Raw genomic sequence first — 18,503 nt, forward strand, 5'->3', positions numbered from 1 at the left:
TAGTGGAAAGCTCTCTTCGGCTCCTACTTTGTGACTGATGAGCCGACTGTACTTACATAGGTGCGGATTCATCTCCAGAGGGTCATCACTGAATTGCATTTTTTTTACAGGAGCGTGGGCGCCTGTATAACTAGTGTTTTTTGACTGACTGCACATAGGTTACCAGGATTTTTATCATTTTTAAGTCACCCACACAGGCGTACGTTATCCTCTTCATTTAGTAAAGAGGGGTAAACACCGACAAAATGATGCAGCTCAAATAGCTTGAACATGTATGCGTTTTTTATCCGCAGTGACGGACAAAATGACTCAAGCGTTGCAGAATGCCGTTTGTCTAAAGTCAGCTTCGCCGTAAGGCACCAGTGTCGCGCAATCAAACATGCGCAGTGTATTGCGGCGAAGTATAGCAAGAGTGAAAAGCGGCCACTTTCAGAGGATATAGACGTGATATACGTGCGCACCTGCCGTCACGTCTCCTGTCGCAGTACAAGCACGGAAACGCCGAACAAGTGTACTGGCAGGCCTTCAGAGCTATTTCGCACGCGGTTGTAGCGATCTGAGCCCTTGTTTCGCCCACATAGAGCTCCACGTATATGAGCTAGACATCGTAACAGCCGGGATTAGTAATACGCACTCCTTCATTAATTACCCTTCCGCAAAAGCACCTCAGAATCGCTACTAATCTGCACCACGTAGCCCATGTCAGTATTACTGTTCAGCTTTCACAACGGTCTACTGCTATGAAGCATGACGACCATTCTTCTTAAGCGAGCATTTAATTGTTCCGTATTCATCAGCAGGGCGCAGTGTTTTGCCAGTGTGGCTGTACAGCGCTCACAACGATCTGCGGCTCAGATTGCATGGCGACGCAAGTTTTGGTACTTTGTACATACAGAGTACAAAATGTTTCATTCCCACGAATCTCCAAGTGTGTTGTATGCTCAGTTGCATTAAGAACTAATGCATCGGCCCGGCAGTTGAATTCACAAACTGTTTCCGTTGCCGCGATTCCCCTGAATTGTGTGGTATGCTCAACGACACTAATGAACAATGCATCGGCACGACGTAATGCTTTGCCATTAAAGTCCAAGGAAACGCCTCACGTCCAAACGTATCCCCCTGCGACCATCAGAATTTAATATGCTACCACCACACACACAAAAAAAAGGCAACAATTTCGCATCGGCACGACAGTCGAATTCATAAACTGTTTCCGTTCCCCCGAATCTCCTGAAGTGTGCGGTATGCTGACTTTGCTCAACGACACTAATGAACAATGCATCGGCACGATGTAATGCTTTGCCAGTAAAGTGATCCGAGAAGACACCTCACTTCCAAACGTATCCCCCTGGGATTATAAAACTGTAATATGCTACCGTGGCAACAAAATAGCAACAAACTCGCCTCGGACACGGCGTCTTCGCCTTGCCGGCCACGCATTCTGTCTGCCAGCTCGATATATGGACAAATGGAGCTAAGAACTTTCTTCCGCGTAGTACTTAGGCGAAGAGAAATCTCAAGGGCCGAAAGTCCCCACATTTCTCCCTCGCAACCACTGCTCCCCGCGCATGCGCACAAAGAGCGGAGAAATCCAATTGCCTCACGTCTAATGACCATCGGCAATCGACTTAGGCCCGGCCCCTGTAGCCGACGTGGCCGAGTGCACACTGCACGCGGGCCGACTACGACCCAACAGTTCGTAAGCACCGGTTTGCCGTTGGCCATCGGCTGGGTGCGGACGTTTTTTTCTTTATTTCTTATTATATTAAAAAACACATCAGGTTTTTCTTTTCTTTTTTTGCTGCGTGTTACGTTTTCAGGTCAACGATATAGAGCTTATTAAAGGCGTTGAACTCGCGCTGACAATTAATATAAGCGACATGCGCGCATAATTTACATGTAAAACATAATTAAACGCCACTAATTATTCTCTGTACTCGTTAGTATAAATACGTAACACACAACAAAAGAAACACGGGAACGCAATGTTTTCTCCTTTAGGGGTTTATTTTGCAATCATAAAATACATTATTTTTTTCGTGCTGCAGTGTTAACAATTTGCAAGTAGTCTTTGTTCCCTGAAATAGTACGACACAGCTAAAGGACAGTGCTGAGAGTTCTGCATACTGCCTGGGAGTCTCTTTTTCATCCGTACCATGTTCTTGGCTCTGAATGGCACAGCATCCAGTATTTCTCTGTCCCCGTCGAGAGTGAAGCTTGGATAGTTACAGTGCTCGTACAAACTGGAACAAACGAACAAACAAATAGTATAATAATGAATAACTCTGTGAACCATGCAGATGATTTAGTGGGCTTTTTCACATTTGTGTGCAAGGAATCCTGATCCTGGCACAGCCACAGACAAAATTATTTCGTCGTTGCACATGTATGTATAGACACATACTGTGCACTTCCAGTGAAAATTAGCGCGTTCAAATTCTGCGACGTGATTCACGCTTTAAAACCGCCCAAGCAAACATGATGGCAGGAAGGATCGATTTACTGACTTGGCTCGGAATATAGCTGCAAAAGATATACATCCAGGCAATGCGATCAATGAATACCACAACACATGGTTGCACAAACAAAGTAGCTCGCAAAGAGCCACGAGATCAAATTATATAGGTTTACGCAACGTCGAGACTGCAGTGACAAAGTTTCACACGTAAACTACGAAAATGTGACAACAGAACAATTGAGCAACAACTTACATATCGGTGTGCACAGTGTTTCACGTACATGCCTTTTTGTCTGATGTTCCTAGATCTATATACTCAAGTCCGTATGCGGAGAAGTGCCACACACAATCCATTCTTAGCTGCAACGCACCGGACGTATATCGTACAGTACTGGGTACTTACAGTTTTCTTTTTCATCTGTGGGAACAAAAGCGACTTCGAAATAATTATGAATTTTCCGCAGTTACAACCAGACAAGCGTCTTACCTGGTTTCTTCCCGAAGGGTGATAACAGTTTCGAGCGTAGCAGGACATTCGCACACCATGCTTCAATTTAATCAGTGTCGTTCCAATGTTTCCTAGAAAAAAAATAAAGGAAAATACGCCACGCTTACAAGACGAAAAAATAATATTAAAAATATATACATGAAAGTACCTCTCACATTTCCTTGTCCCAACTCTCGAACGCTTGATCAGTTTTCATATAAAGCTCTTCTTTTTTTCTTCCTGCCAGAAAAAAACAACAACAGCAACACAGAAACAAGGAGTTCATCATACATTGCAAAACCATTTGCGCAATACAAAGCGAGTTTTGTTCACTTGACAAAGGCGGTCATGTACTACACAACGTAAAATTAAAATGCAACTTACGAGTATGCATATCCTGAATGGCGAGTCAAGGCGGCTCCACTCCATGGAAAGGGCTTGCGCTCTTCTTGCCCACTTGTTACCTTGTGTAGTTTGCGTTTATATGCGCAGTCCATGATAACAGAAATGCATCAGCTAGTCCACTAAACTGTCGAGACGCGAAACGAGCTGGCATCCAACAAGCTTCCATCCAGCATTTAGCGGGAACTCGCGCCCTTGCCCTGCGGTCCCGCGAGCGGGCGGCGTTGCGAGTAGCAAAGCCCCGCTTCCCGTCTTCGCTGCTAATGCTGACGGAGACAATCGCCCGTCAGAACCTCTTCATTTCTTCTGGGAGAGGGAGATGCGACGGTGCAAGACGGACGCGGTTCCCCATACTTTTCCTTTCTTCTTCTTTTTTCGCTGTTTCCTTCTTTATTTATTTACTTACATACCTGCAGCGCCCAATGTTGGGCATTAGAGTAGAGGGAAGGAATATAAAAATAATGGAAATATAGATGATTGATGGTACAAAAGGATACATATAATACATAATAATACACAACATTAGTATTGAAAAATACAGTACTTAATGCAACATTACACCTAAGGTCTTTATGAAATACAATATAAATACAGTTTATTACATAGTACAACGCAATAATAATAATAATAATAATAATAATAATAATAATAATAATAATAATAATAATAATAATAATAATAATAATAATAATAATAATAATAATAATGTAATGAGAAAAATGGCTGTGGCTTAGCTAAGGTTAAGCCCAGGATGCGAAGCATACTAGCCTTTATTTTAGTTGTTGAACCGTTGTTTAGCCTGGTGAACTGCTGTTGCTTGGCTATATTTGGTTCGGCTAGACGAAGAAACAACTCATGCGTTACTCTGCTTCGCCTTCAAGAGTGGAACGCGACAGCGTTCCCGTCGATCCGCCAAGGGGTGTAAGACAATGGGCTACGGCGCAGCGACTACGCGCCCCGCATTGGACGCGGTGAGCGTCGAGCAACGCAGCGTTCGGCGCGGCAACGAAATGTGCGCCTGAGCAAGCGACGCACGCCTGAGCCTTAGAAACAGCTCGTTTCTAAGGCAACACCGCATTCACTAGAGGCGCTTTTGTACCGCTTTGAAGCATCGTACTCGTGGCTCAGTGGTAGCGTCTCCGTCTCACACTCCGGAGACCCTGGTTCGATTCCCACCCAGCCCATCTTGCAAGAGTTGAGCCAAAGCCACCTAGAAAATCAGGCTCTGTAACACGCCGCAACCTTTGCTTCTCATTCCAACGAGCAGCTCTGCCTCTAGAAGGCATCTCACCTCGTGAGTGTCTAGCGGAGGCAAGCGCAGCTGCTTATATACCGCCGCGACGCCGCGAGCGACGGCTCTAGTTGGAGCCCCGTTTCTCCTCTGTCGTGACGTCACGGTGTCACGTGGTATTGAAGGCGACACCGCCGCGCCTGAGGAGCTGGGTTGAGCTCTAGTAATATGCTTCGCATAAAACTGCAATTAAGGCAAGAAGCCGTGGACGGGAAAGGTTAATCTCCTATTCTGTCTGAAGCAAAACACATTTTGGAACTAAACATATAAATGTTTCGACAACAAATTTTCAAACACAGATGGCGTTGCTGTGACAATTTCAGGCGGCTGTTTATTCCAATCATGTACAGTTTTTGGAAAGAAGGAATGCCTATATAGATTGATACGGCATTTGTACTCTTGTACTTTGAGCGGATGATCTGTTCTGGGTGATATGTAACTTGGGTTCTTCATGTATGTGTCCCTGCACAAACCAGTCTTGCCTGTGTAAATATTGAACAAAAGTTTAACTCGCAAATATTTCCGTAGGTTCTCGAGAAGGGGCCATCCCAAGTTAACACGTATTTGTGATGAGCTCTGAGTAAAATCATAGTTGGCGGCAACGAACCGGGCGGCGCGTTTTTGTATCCGTTCCAGTTGATTAATGGCTGTGTTTGTCTCTGGGTCCCAGGCAGAGCTGCCGTACTCTAACATCGAAGGAACGTTTGTTTAATAAAGCGTTTCCTTTACCTCATGGGGGCTCGGTATGCGTGTGTGATGTGCGTGTACGTGCGTGCGTGTGTAATGAAAACCAGCGATCTAGATTTTGCACGGATTGGTAGCTCTATACGGATATGTAATAGCTAATATATATAATAATTTTGACATCTTAAATGCGTCAAACAGTAGTTTGGGTGCTATGTTTGTTACCATGTAGGTTCTGTTTTCCTTTTTGTGAATATTGTTTAAATATTGTATAATCTTGTTTTGTTTCCTTTTGTTCTTGCTCATTGTTGTATAACTGTTGTTACACTGTGCAATGATCTTTGTTTTAAAAGTATTGCTACGAAGACGCTGCCAAGCGAAAGGGGGCTGCGGCTTTGTCAAGCTGTATCTGACAGCTTTTTGTGCGCCTTCGCTGTCTGTACCTTTACAAGGCAGAAATAAATAATTTGAATTTTAATAAATATTCGTCGTCAAAGCATCACGTCTATACGTGCACGAAGTTCGATATGTGCGTGCATGCATTCATCGTCAGTACGCGTTCCAGGGAGCTTTGCACGAAAATGGTAGATATATATGCCTCACAGGTGACGGCGCATAAGAAAACACTCATGATCTACCATGAATTTATTAATTCTTAACTGCTTGATTGTTGAATGTCATTAGTTCATTGAGCAAACGTTGGAAGAATTTGATCTAACTCTAGTTCTTCCCAGTCAAATGACACGTCGACAGAAGAAATGCTTCATTTGTAGATTGACATCGATGGACTGCAGCCTTAATTATTCTTAGACGAATTGACAATAGCTGCAAAAATGGCAGATTTTGACATCTCTTCACAATTCGGCTTCGTATAATCGCTTCTTTCACACTCCCCAGGGAAAACATCCAATGTTTTCCTGAACTGTGCAGTCCGCGAGTCGCCTAGCTGCGCTTATATCGTTTTGGCGATTTTTGATGTGATACGACAGAGCCGTTTACAATTAACACGCCGTTCACGAACAATTTTGCTTGACTCTTTCTGCAGCGCAGATATGACTATTACGAGAACTGTCTAATGCAATATCCACTTTATTAAATCTTGTTCCCCGTTAAATAGAATATTTTCTCGATAATTTACCTACAAAAAAAAGAAAGCAATAATGAACGATCCAATAGTGTTACAAACATATCCGTTCTTGAAGTATTGAAATCTTGTGCTTTTTGGTAAAGGAAATGTAATACTTACGCGATAGGTCTTCTTCTTGCGACTTGCACACTGGTCTCCACGTACTCTTGCTCTCATAATAGTGGTCGTTGCATGCGCACCCGCATATATGTCGCAAATCAATTTGATTCTGATTTCATAATTCGCCCTAATTACTAGAGTTCGATCAGTCCAGAACAAAACACAGAACCATCCTTTAGCCGGAAGCTGATCTAACTGCCAGATGAACTGTCACTAACGTCTGTATGTGATGGTTGCTGTTTTTCCCCGTGTGATGAATCGCCGTCATCGCTTTTGTATAGCTGGTCTATATTCCGTCATTATGTATATTCGTCCGTCAACACTTGTTACGCAAAAGCAATAAAAACAAAAAAAAAATTGCTGCCTCACACTTCTTCAAAGCACTGCGCAGCCTGTCGGAACGCACTGGCGCGTGTGAACGCGTGGCCTAAAGGCTCAATTTCAAGGTGTTGTTCAATTGCTGCCTTAACCACTCGTGAAGACTTTCCGCAACACGTTACATTATTATGCTCGCTTTTCTTGTGACCGATGACAAGACATTAAATTTGGCGGCCTCTGCGAGACAAAGCTGCACCTACGCAGCTTCTTAAATATAAGTATCGGCTCAGCAGCTGTCGGGCTGCGTGCATGGTCCCGTGTGACACGTCACTCAGAAACCAATTAACCACATACCGTATATGCACGTGTATGACGCGAACACGAATATAACGTGAGAAGGGACTTTCGGTATCAGAAAAAAACTGTGTGTCAGAAGAAGTGCAGGGTAATATTCTACGGGACGTCTTTCATATATAAACTATCCACAATGAGACTTCCGACGGATGCGGTTTCGTATACTGAGGCAGTACATGCATTAGTCGGATATTCTAATGACGAAGCTTTCTTTCACATGGGAGCTATAGGTTGCGTGGGAGCTAGGTTACGTAGGCGCCTACATGCTGTGCGCAGTCTGTCATTTGGGAAGAGGTGTCATTCCTTCGTCTTGTGCAAGAGCGATGTATGAAAGCGCTAAACGTGAAAGCATATAAAGTTGACAGCAGCTTTGGTGGACAAGAAAAAGAAACCTATATAATATTGCCTATTGTAAGCCGTTCCATGGTTTCAGACAAATTTATAACTATATTAGGTGAAGCTGTATAGGTAAAACCATACTGAATAAAGCAAGATATTTCAAATCGTCTGTACATAAATTTATTGCGACGCACTACAGCGTATGCCTCCATGTTAATTTTTCCGCGTGCAGGTGCTTTTGTGGTGCTGCCTTGGGCGTGTTTCTGAATTTCTCATCTTGGGCTCAGAAGAACGCACCGTTTATTCAAAATTTACTGACGACAGACACCGCTGGCTTCCCTGCCGCAAGCGCAGTGTACAACTCCAGGCCATGTCACCCAGCTGCAGAGACTAGTCGAAAACATGGAGGGAAAAGAAAAACGGTAGAAAAGAAAAGTTTCCCGCGCTTCTCCGCCTGCCTTCCCTGCATGGTGGCGCACATCGTTTTTTTCCCCCTCCTAGCTCCATACTGCGGTTACCCGGCCACGCTACCCGGCCTTGGGCTCAGTTCTCCCCTCTTGCCCGCATTCTTCTCCGCCGCTGGACTGTTTTACTTCACTTTCTTTTTTTTTTTTCGCTTAGCCCGAGTCACCAGAGGGTATATCAGCTTGTCGTTGTAAGTAGGCATGCGCGTTTGCTATGGCAAGCTTTAAAAGAATCTTTTGCACTGCTTGTTCGCTCGCACTCAAATTTCGGAATGAGGTCGTATTCTTTCTTCTTGCGTTTTTCACAGAGTGTTCAACTAGTATTTCTGCTTGCCATGGTTCATGCGAAAAGGCACCTCCTACCCAGTCAAACCGGACCATTTGCGAACGAACTAGTTTAACAGCAATGCAAAGCGGTTTACCAATGCGGACAAATAAAAAAATGCGGCCTTTTAGCGAAAGGTGAGTTGAAACCAAGCAGCAGTACGAGCAAAGTCATTAAAAAAGAATTTAAAGAAGTCCACATTCGCAGTCTGGTGCTTCTGCAGTGTGCATCAGCTGTGGCAGCATGCAAAATGCTTGTTATTATTGTAGTTAGTACTTAGTGCAATATATTTTATGCTGTCTAACAAAAAACACGAGGACCCAAAGTTCTGTCGGCAACTAAAGCTGGCCCGATGCATTGCCGGTTTGTCGCACCGACGAGCGTTTGGCGCACTCGGCGTCCAGTCGTGCTCTGGCGGAGGCCCAGCCCGTGTGGCCGGCCGCGTGCCGATGTAGCTGGCAGTAGACGTCGGGACAACTGTTTCCGGAAGTCGGGTGGCCAGTGAAGTTGGCTTCTGACCATTTCTCAACAATCGGCCAAGCATCGGCAGTCGGCTAGGGTTCCTTGGGGGGTTCTAGCTTTGGTATCCCCGTTGCCGCTTTGGTGTCCTGGAGGTGCCACCAATAATGCGAAATAATGACACGTTGTTACAATTAGTAAAAAAAAAACACGATTCATTAAATATAATTGCATCCAGCCGCCAACTACTGACGATAAGTTCAGCACTGCCGCGCCTCGCGACTTCTGCAACACCAGTCAGTTCTTCGCCTCTGAATACGTCGCACAGACTTTCTCGGGGCTGCGGCGCTGGTGCTGAGTCAGTCATCGCCACCGGCGGCCTGTCACTCACTTGCGTTCGCGGTTGCCAAGGCGCTCTGCCTTCTAGATTTTCAGTATATGCGGCTCGGGCTCTACTACGGTCGCAAGCTATGATCCGCCACGACTGACTTAGCACGAGCGCCGCAGGTGCGAGACACCCTGTCGGACACAACGGTCGCCACATCGGCGTCCGTGCCTGCTGCTGCAGGTTTTACCGCGCTGGCAGCCAGGGTCCGAGCGTAAACAAACTCGACCCCACTCCGCAATGCCGGCATGCATAGGGACAAACGCCTACAACACGCGCTAACGCGCAAAGAAACCTCCTCCGTAGTACATGGGCGTCTAATTGCGCTGGAGTTTGGGGCTTTAGAGTTTGAGGTATAGTAGCGGCGCCTGGTGGCGGCGTGGGAAACGACATCTGGGTCGTACCAGCTTGGGTCGTATTGAACCCTGGCTGTGGCGAAGCACGTTTCTAGGTCGAGTTTTCCGTCGATTCGCACTTTTTTCTGCCCTGTTGCGAGTGCGAAAAGGCTCGTCACTTTTCACAGACCACGCCGACCACGCTGCGAGCACGCCGCAGCCTATAGTTTAACGAAAACGGACTCTCCGTGTGCCGTGGGACGTAATGCTGGGAGCAGAAGGAATCGGTGATGCCGATCCGGAGAGACCTAGCCCAGCCTCGAAAAGGCGTCACCGTCATTACTTCTGCGTCGTGGGCTGCCATGAACAAGAAGGCCTGAATGTCAACATTAGATTCTACCGTTTTCCTTCAAGGCCTCACGAAGTGGAGCGTCGGGCGCGCTGCATAGCTGCAGTTCTTCGCGCTGAGTAAGCGAAACTTCGCGCCATGCTGACTGCTTCGCCTGTCTTCAAGCTTGCTTGATTATCTGCGTTCTAAAGTTCGGTTTTTTGCACCTACAGTCCCGACAGCAGACCGACATAGCAGCAGGCATGGCTGGTAATTAATTCACGATTCGAGACCCGGCCTCAGCGACAATTAACAATTCGACCGATGCGAAGTGGTGAAGTGACCAGGTGTGTGCAAATGAGCACAAATGGTCGGGCTCATTCGATGACGATTCACTACTCCACTACGAGCAGCACAGGTTAAAAGAGTTAAATGCGCTCATCCTTGATCTCAAGCCAGCACGTTGAGGCAGCGCAGAAAGGTAGTATTGATTGCAGCACATCGATGTTCAAGCGCTGTCATTAAAACCTACATCAAGCGAGCAGCGCACGAGCTCGCGCTGCAGCGCGATTCGCACGTACGTGCGAGCTCATATGCATTGCATCAGTTATTACCAGTTACTAAAAGGGACAGATGGCCGCTACTACAACGCAGGCATAACTAGTTTAGCGTCATGCAGTCAACAAAGGTTGCAGGAGGCCCGCCGTTTGGCGGCATGTCGAAAGACCGCTGCCGTCGCGGCGCGTACGGTCGTGCAGTCGAGCAGTTCGTACATCGCGGCGCGTACCGTCGTGTGCTCGAGCAGTTCCGTACACATGATGCCTGCTTATCGCTGCTGTGGATTCAATCATAGCAAGCATTTCCTCGCGTTTGTGCGCCTGAATCTAGCAGCTAGCGCGCAAAAAAATAACCTTACCTGAAGTTCCACTTCGCACGCGACTCGCGTCACTTGCGATTGACACGGTGCTAAAACTTCGCCGCCTAATTCTTGAACGGCGTACACGTATTCGGCACTGCATAATTTCTTGCCTTTACGCAGCGTGCCACCCCTGAAAAAATCTTCGGCGCCCGATATTCGCTGCAGGCCGCGAAACAACACAACCGAAAGTGGCGGGTCCATATTGTAAACGTGCTTTCCGAAGCAGACGACCGAGCTTGGTACGACCCATTTTAGCACAGAGGGCGCTTTTTAGCACCTTTTTCGCAGCGCCCCCTGGGCAATGCAAGAGCCCCATAGGCAGAATCATATTCGAAGAGCCACGGCCGCCTCGATCACGCGCGCACGGCGGGCGTGATCCGCGTGATCGAGGCGGCCGTGGAAAAGCAAAAGCTCCCAGATTTTCTCTCTCGCACGCGCTCTTACTCGCGTCTGCGCAAGAACGGCTGGCGATCCCTCAAATGAACGTCTCGTCGTGAGACGAGAAACTGGTTCCGGCCCGTCCCCTCTTTCCTCCTCTCCACCAGGGGCGGCTGCGAGCGCTACTGGCAGCGGCTGCTCCAAACTGGAATCACGTTCCGAGATTTTAGCGGCGTCTGTAGCGATCCTGGAGGCAGGACTCGCGGTGTCTCATCAAACCATTGGTTGAGCGCTCGCCAGCACAGTAATCGTTACCATAGAGTTTCTCACCCTATTACCGAGAGGGAAATCTGGCGCTGCTGCGCTGTGGTATGCATGGAAATACCGGTATGTTGTGACCTCTGATTGGCATCGTTCTCGGAGAGCCAGGCAAGCGCCGTTGCGTGTCAGAACGACTAATTTTCTACTAAAACAGCACGTAAGAAGCTGTTTTAGCTTAATTATTACACAAAAACATGTTTTGTTTAACTATGATAACTTGTTGTTGCAAGTATAATTATATGAAACGTAAGAAGCATCAGCGAGCCGCTAAAGTTAGAGGACAGAAGATAAGATTCGTATACTCACTTTGGAACAGTTTGTCGCCTGTTCTTCCTTTCCTTCCTTTGGTTATGCATTCTAGGTGAGTAAACTTCACTGGAAAATGTAACATGGGTGAATGGAGGCATTTTATGAAGATTTTACTTTAAGAACGGCCGGCGTTGGGCGTACCCGGTGGTTCGAACCATAGAGTTACTATACTGACTCTAGAGGACAAGCTACCCATAGGGCCCATGCATTAAAATCGGGAACCTCAAGAGCGCCGCCATGTTGCTACGCGCCGAGGTTGCCAGCTCCTGAGACGCTTGCTAGACTTGGTGATAGTAGTCAGTTTTAATCCGGCAACAGTAGCAGCGTAGCAGCATGGCGTCTCGCTTGTGATGTTGTGATGTGTGCGTGCAGCCGTGTGTTTGGGCTTTATAAGTCGGTTCTTTATTCTATGTTGCGGGATGGTGTGGGTGTGGTCCATGTTGGCCGTACAGCTGGCAGTTATGCAACCGAGGGATGATCCTGTTCAAGTTTCTGGCGGTATGCGGTTTTCAGCGGTCACGCCTGTTGCAGGAGTGTCACTCGACGACGTTACGAGCTCGAAGCTGTGGTCAGATTCCTCGTTGGCGTTCCGTAATTATCTTCGCACGGGCGCGGTATGTTGCAAAAGCCGCTTTCGCGATCTATCGTCGTGACGATAGATCGGGTTTTTTATTATTATAAGTAATGATCCAGCTGTAGGGCACATGTAACCGACAAACGGAAGTCTCAGGAGAGCACCTGAGATGATAGTAGAGCAGGCGGCGCAGGAACTCCAGGGCACCCGAGGGACAGTGGGGGCATAGAGAAAGAAATTCAACGTGGGGGGATCAAAGCTCGAAGCAGAACGGTACGTAGGTTGGGGCCGCCGAGGCAGGTGTGTGCCAGGGAGTGTTCGCACGGACAGCTCCCCAGGCACGCGCAGCCGTGCCTCGCAAGGTCGAGATACTTTAAAGGCACCTGCGCCCATTGTCTTTCTTTTGCCTCGGCGCAGTGAGCACGATTAACGAGAATAATGTGGAGGGCATCCGGTGCAGTCGCGAATGCATCATGACAAATGTAGCTCGCGTCGCCTGGCGTCTGTAGTAATATCAGAGTTGGTTGTATGAACTTTATGCATAATACGCTTTGTTACGGTACCTTAACGGAATGGGTCTAGAGGACGGTGTTGGTACATTTTTTCGTACCGCCCTAATCCTATACCCCCACTACGAACACACACATACCCCCTGTTTTATGTATACATACAATTCCTTGCCATGACGGATCATAGCCTCCTTTATTTTTGAAAAATAGAGGCGGCTATGGACCGATTGACCAGTTCAAGTTGTCAACTTCTCAGTAACTGTCGTAGGAATCACTGTAATAAACATAATTCCACGATCGGATTGTTTACTTTCATTTTTTGTTGTAACACTGAGGACTACATAGAACTTTATTTTGTATATGTGAGAGAAGTATGTGGATATCACGAGCTTAAGCCAATGTGCGATACACAGACAAAGCAGCTGCTACAACATGAACTGCATTGAGGGCCACACAACACATACGTAATTAAAGGTGCAAAATATAGGGGGAAGCTTCAAAATACGCTCTGTAGCACTGCAAAGTATAACATGTATTGTATGTGTACAATAAATGTTCAAAAATACAATGCATCAATGTCCCATTTGCCTTCAAGTTTATTATGAAGTTCAGGTTTACTGAAGTTTATTATGAGCATATGTACAACAGGAATCTACTGACACAGCCGCAGTCAAGGTGGCTGTTCGAGGTGTGCTGGCTGCCTCAGTGCAAGAAAAAGAAATTGGGTAAATGTCGACACCAGTGCCACTGCTTCTTTCCTCTGACCTGCACGTGCCTCTGCGGCATCTTTGTGCACAAGTGTGCTGGCGTGGTGAGGCGTAGGAGTCATCCGAGAGAAAGAGTATTGTTTACATGGAGAAGTGGCTGTTCACATTGCCTGTCACTTTCCCTCAAATGTTTCCTTGGCGACTAGGGTGACACACCCGCAGTCAAGGTGGCTGTTCGAGGTGTGCTGGCTGCCTAAATGAAATAAAAAGAAATTAGATGAATGTCGATACCAGTGCTATTGCTTATTGTCTCTTACCTGCATTTGCCTCCACGGCCTCTTGGTTTGTGGAGTCTGTATGAGGGAGCTGCTGTGGCTAGGCGTAGGCATTGTCTAAGCAAAAAGAAAAGGCCATTTAAATGGGGAATTATGGAATTAAATGCAGTTATGTCTGCTTCTTGCACTCTTCTTGCCTAAAAGTTTTCAAACATAGTGTCCAGAACACACCAGCACTTTGACTGCTTCTGCTTTTTACCTGCAGGTGTTGTTGCGAGATCCTTAGTATGGCTGCATGCAGCATTGTAACACTTGGTGGATGCATTTGAAGTGGTAGCCAAAAATATAAAGAATCATCCTTGTCTGCACGAATGCTTTCAATTTGTAAATGCAGTGGTAACTATCACTATTGGTGCAAGGCCACCCCACATCTATGCGGCAAGTGCCATAGCTCGAAACTGAATTGTTCCTTTAGTGTTTCACAAGGCATCTGATATGTCCACATTAGATGTGATGTGTTTGTTTTTATTTATCCCAGTGTGGAGAGAGCATCATTAAATGGCTGAAGTACTATAGTGCCAAACAGACGACACACGGACGAGCGCTTATGTTCGTGCCTCTTCTTGTGTCGTCTGTATGGCGCTATAGTACTTCAGTAATATGCACCAACTAGCCCAACAAAAAGTTCTGCTGGAATATCATTAAATGGTTTTTTTTATTTTTGGGTGTCTTGTTTTTTGGTTTATTTCTGAATTTATCATGATGCTAAAGTGACTTATGCAATGGCAATCAGCTTTTGTTTTGCAGAAAAACAATGCATTTCCTGACCCATTGTTCGAAATCCCCTCACTCGCATAATTTTGCAGAGTATTCTACCTATATTGACTTGCTTGACCTCCACTAAAGAGTCTTGCATTTTCAAATACGACTCTTTCCTTAAAATCATTCGACACTTCTCATCATTTCTGTACCTTGGGCTTCTGATACTCTGCAGTCACCATTTTTGCTTGTTTCTGACTAGAAATATCTTATTTAATTTAGAGCTTAAATTTTACTTTTGGAACACATGGAAGGGCTTGCCATTGCATATCTGCATAAAAGGGAAACATGTTTCATTAAACATTTGCAAAATCCAATCGAAGATTGATGAATGCAGCTTGCAGTGTGATATGACTGAATGAGCCATAAAAGTAACTCATCTCACTTGGTAAATGAAAGCACATATTAGTGTGATGCACAAGATACGTTACACTAACGTGGTGGGTTCTCTTGCTTATACAGCAAAATAATCGGTTCGCAAGAAAAAAATTATTTTTGCATAACCCTTGTATACACTGACTTAAGGAAAATGAGCTGGAGCTGTCCACATGATGTACTTATTTTACCTGCGAGTATGGTCAACAAAAATGTGTCCCAGCTGCTTAGTGGTATTTGAGATTATGTCAGTATTGCATATGTGCCTGTTGTCTATAATAACTGAATTTTGAAAATGCTCGCAGGGATCTGGGGTGCGATCTTGTACGCGTTCCGAACTCGAACGGAGGCGGTCCGTTCTTTCCGTCGCGAAATTGGCAGTCCGTTCCGTTGCGTTTGTCCGGTAGCAGACAACACGGAATGATTGACAGCAGATATCACTTCGCAATTGACGTCCTGGCGTTCTTCACCTTTCAAACTGACCAACCATGTGCGGCTCGGTGGAACGGACCGCCTCCGTTCTATTTTGGAACGCGTACAAGATCGCACCCCCAGATGTGCACATCTGCAGTTTATGGATACATGTAAAAGACTCAGCATCAAGTGCAAGTGAACGGTCCAACAGGCCCGGAGTCGATCATGCAAATAGATTCGCTGCACAAATTTGTGACCAGAAAAGATATTCCACATGAAATGGCATGCAAGGAAGTGTTGAAAATATTGCACAGTTAACAAAATGCCTACGCTATTAATATGTGGGTTGATGCACTCGTTATGCAAAACGGAGGTGAGGCGTGCAGACAGGACACAAGAGTAGAGTATTTAGTAAACAACACGAGCGCCGCCCACTTCTCTACTCTTGTGTCCTGTCTGCACGCCTCACCTCTGTTTTGCATAATGAATCCTTACCAACTAGCTCAGCTTTCTGTCGTTCTAAGTCTCGATGCACTCGATTTCGTCCGCATTAGGCACTCGCCTCATGATTACTTCGTGGCACAGAAATACTCGGCATCAGGCTGTTGATCTGCTGTGGCCTTTGTAGAAGCATGATTGTTCAAAGTGCAACAATTAAACAGATTCTTTGAGTTGCTTGTGGCTTCGCCAGTACAATTCCGGTGCGCTGGTCCGCCTGTCCAGCAATTTCCTACTGAAGGGAAACCTGCAAATAAAAACACCGCTCCGGATGCAGAAAAATGCTCTACTGTGACGCTTCTCAAACGATTGTGATGTACCACAAGAGCTGCCTACTCGCGTGATATTCTCAACAAGGAGATACATTCGTTTACTTACATGTGAAGGTATATGCCAGACCACTTCGGGGCTTCGGTGGCACATAAGGCACGAGTGTGCCATAGCGTCCGATGTCGACGCGCGATCGCATGTCAAACGAAACTACTACGCATCCAAAAAACAGATTCGAAACCGAAATTCGCGTCATCTTTTATTGCATGAATGCGTACATCGTGATTTTCATAAGTCACGGACTTAGCGATCGCTTTCTGTAAACTTAATATTAACGTACCGCCTTCATAAAGCCATCAGGTATGCGTTTTTAGATGACAAAGCATAAGGTGAACTGTACTTGTTCTCAGCTTTTTCAATAGTAATTGCGCTGGCCACATTGACCAGTAGCAACAGGGCGGCGCCCTAGAGGTTCCCACTTTTCCGGCCCAGCTTTTCCTCTAGAGTTGTTCTACTAACTCTATGGTTCGAACGGGTGCGTTGAGCGTACCCGGTGGTTCTAACGGGTACGTTGCGTTCACCCAAATAGCCAACTTATTACTGATTTGGCTTGGCTCCCGTTGGATTTTTAAAAAGGCGGCGGTAGTGCGCTTTGGACATTTCTTGAATTTCTTGTGAGCGTCTGTGCAGCAAGGTGTAACCTTTCTCTATGGTGAAAACTTTACGAGGTGCTTCTTCGTTGTATGTTCGATTTAAGTGGTCTTCGCTGCCGTGGTTAGTTTGTTTGGCTGGTTAGTACATGTGCAAACGGTCTTTTGTGATGTTCTGGAGTTGTGGAAGGTCGTCGCCCCTATTGCAAGTACTTGCGTTGTCGCAAACAAGTGCTGTAACCTACCCCGGTTATTGTGTAGGCGTCAGCTCTCGAAGTATTGGTCAATGCACGGTGGGAGCCCGTTTTATCTGCGGATGCGTGCTTGCACCAACTCTGACGAAACTCTGATCATTCGGGACCTATGAAAGCAGTGCTGTGTTGTTTTTGTTCCCTGCTTAGTTCGCCTGTTTACATACTCGCCTGAATGTGTGCTATTGTGGTTTTTAAGTTTTCCCCCGTGGGTCTGTACCAGATACCTCGCATTCAGCTGCTTGTCACCTGTGGTCGTTTATAACTTTGCTGCAGAATTTTGTCCTTAAGTCGAATAAACTTTGGAAGGAAATCGTGAAGCTTTACTCCCGGAAAGCGCTTGTACGTCCATAGAATTTACAGTTCAAATGCAACACATATCCTCATTTAAATTTTAGAAGAATTTATAGTTTCCGTAAATTGAAATTGCAGATAAACAGAATTCAATAAATTGAAGATTCTGCAAAGTAAAACGGTTTGTTACATTAAAGTTCAATATATGGAGGTCTAATTGTACAAAATTGATTGATATAGGGGTTGATTGGATACAGGGTATGCATATTCACACGCCTGGTTCCGTAGTCAGTCGTTACGTGCCGCTCTACTTGGGCAATAAACCAAGCAACAATGTTAATGTTTTCGAACTGTTCATATATCGAGAGCACACCAAGAAGGTGATCTAAAACCTCCAGGCATATGGTGACTTTCTGTTCCAAAAGAAAAAAAAGTAATAGTAATAATGTGTACAGTAACATAGCAGAGTAAACAAACAAAAAAGCTGTCTTTTTACGACAATGCTACATTTTTTTTTCCTAATTACAGCAGCTGTGCAAGGTGTTCTAGACCAGTTAGGATATTTGAAAATTCAGTGTGATGGGCCAGTCTGTTTCCCTCAGTGTTATAATGGCCTCATATTCTTGCGAAGTTAATCATATGACTCCTTTATCCTTACTACATTGAACTCCTGAAATGTTTTATTCTGGCCACTGCTCCTCATACACCATGCCGCTTCTGCTTAATAGTTCTCAAGGCAATTATATTGCCCTCCTCTCCCTATTATTCAGGCAGAGAAACAGATCCACATGGCCATCACAAACTAATTTTCACTTGCACATGCCCTGACGTTCAAACATTGCAGTTGAGCTGGAAGCTAGAATCAAGCTAGAAGCTAAGGGGAAGCTAGAATTAGCACTAGTGAAATGTGAAGGTTGTTAGCAAAAGTGCCCACAGTGTGTGAGGCCACAGTTTATGCGAAGATAAAAGTTTTGAGAAAAATTGTATAAATTTTGCAGTTGATATTGTTGTTTTATTAATGCTGCTCTTGCTTTAGTTATCCTTTTTTTTAGTCACCATATGTGT

At 45.7% G+C, this 18,503-nt stretch overlaps 2 long non-coding RNA genes across 2 annotated transcripts; both read right to left on the minus strand.

Moving 5' to 3' along the window:
* Positions 1-2,135: 2,135 nt before the first annotated feature.
* LOC135919936 (uncharacterized) lies at positions 2,136-3,037 on the minus strand. The gene is made up of 3 exons (XR_010570110.1): positions 2,946-3,037; positions 2,862-2,876; positions 2,136-2,243 (listed from the first exon to the last, which is right to left on the minus strand). It is a non-coding gene; the product is annotated as an uncharacterized lncRNA (long non-coding RNA).
* Positions 3,038-13,463: 10,426 nt separating this feature from the next.
* On the minus strand, positions 13,464-16,752 carry LOC139057155 (uncharacterized). The gene is made up of 3 exons (XR_011512595.1): positions 15,971-16,752; positions 13,910-13,984; positions 13,464-13,845 (listed from the first exon to the last, which is right to left on the minus strand). It is a non-coding gene; the product is annotated as an uncharacterized lncRNA (long non-coding RNA).
* Between the last annotated feature and the right edge of the window lie 1,751 nt (positions 16,753-18,503).

This window comes from Dermacentor albipictus, chromosome 3 (assembly GCF_038994185.2).
Source record: "Dermacentor albipictus isolate Rhodes 1998 colony chromosome 3, USDA_Dalb.pri_finalv2, whole genome shotgun sequence".
Taxonomy (NCBI): domain Eukaryota; kingdom Metazoa; phylum Arthropoda; class Arachnida; order Ixodida; family Ixodidae; genus Dermacentor; species Dermacentor albipictus.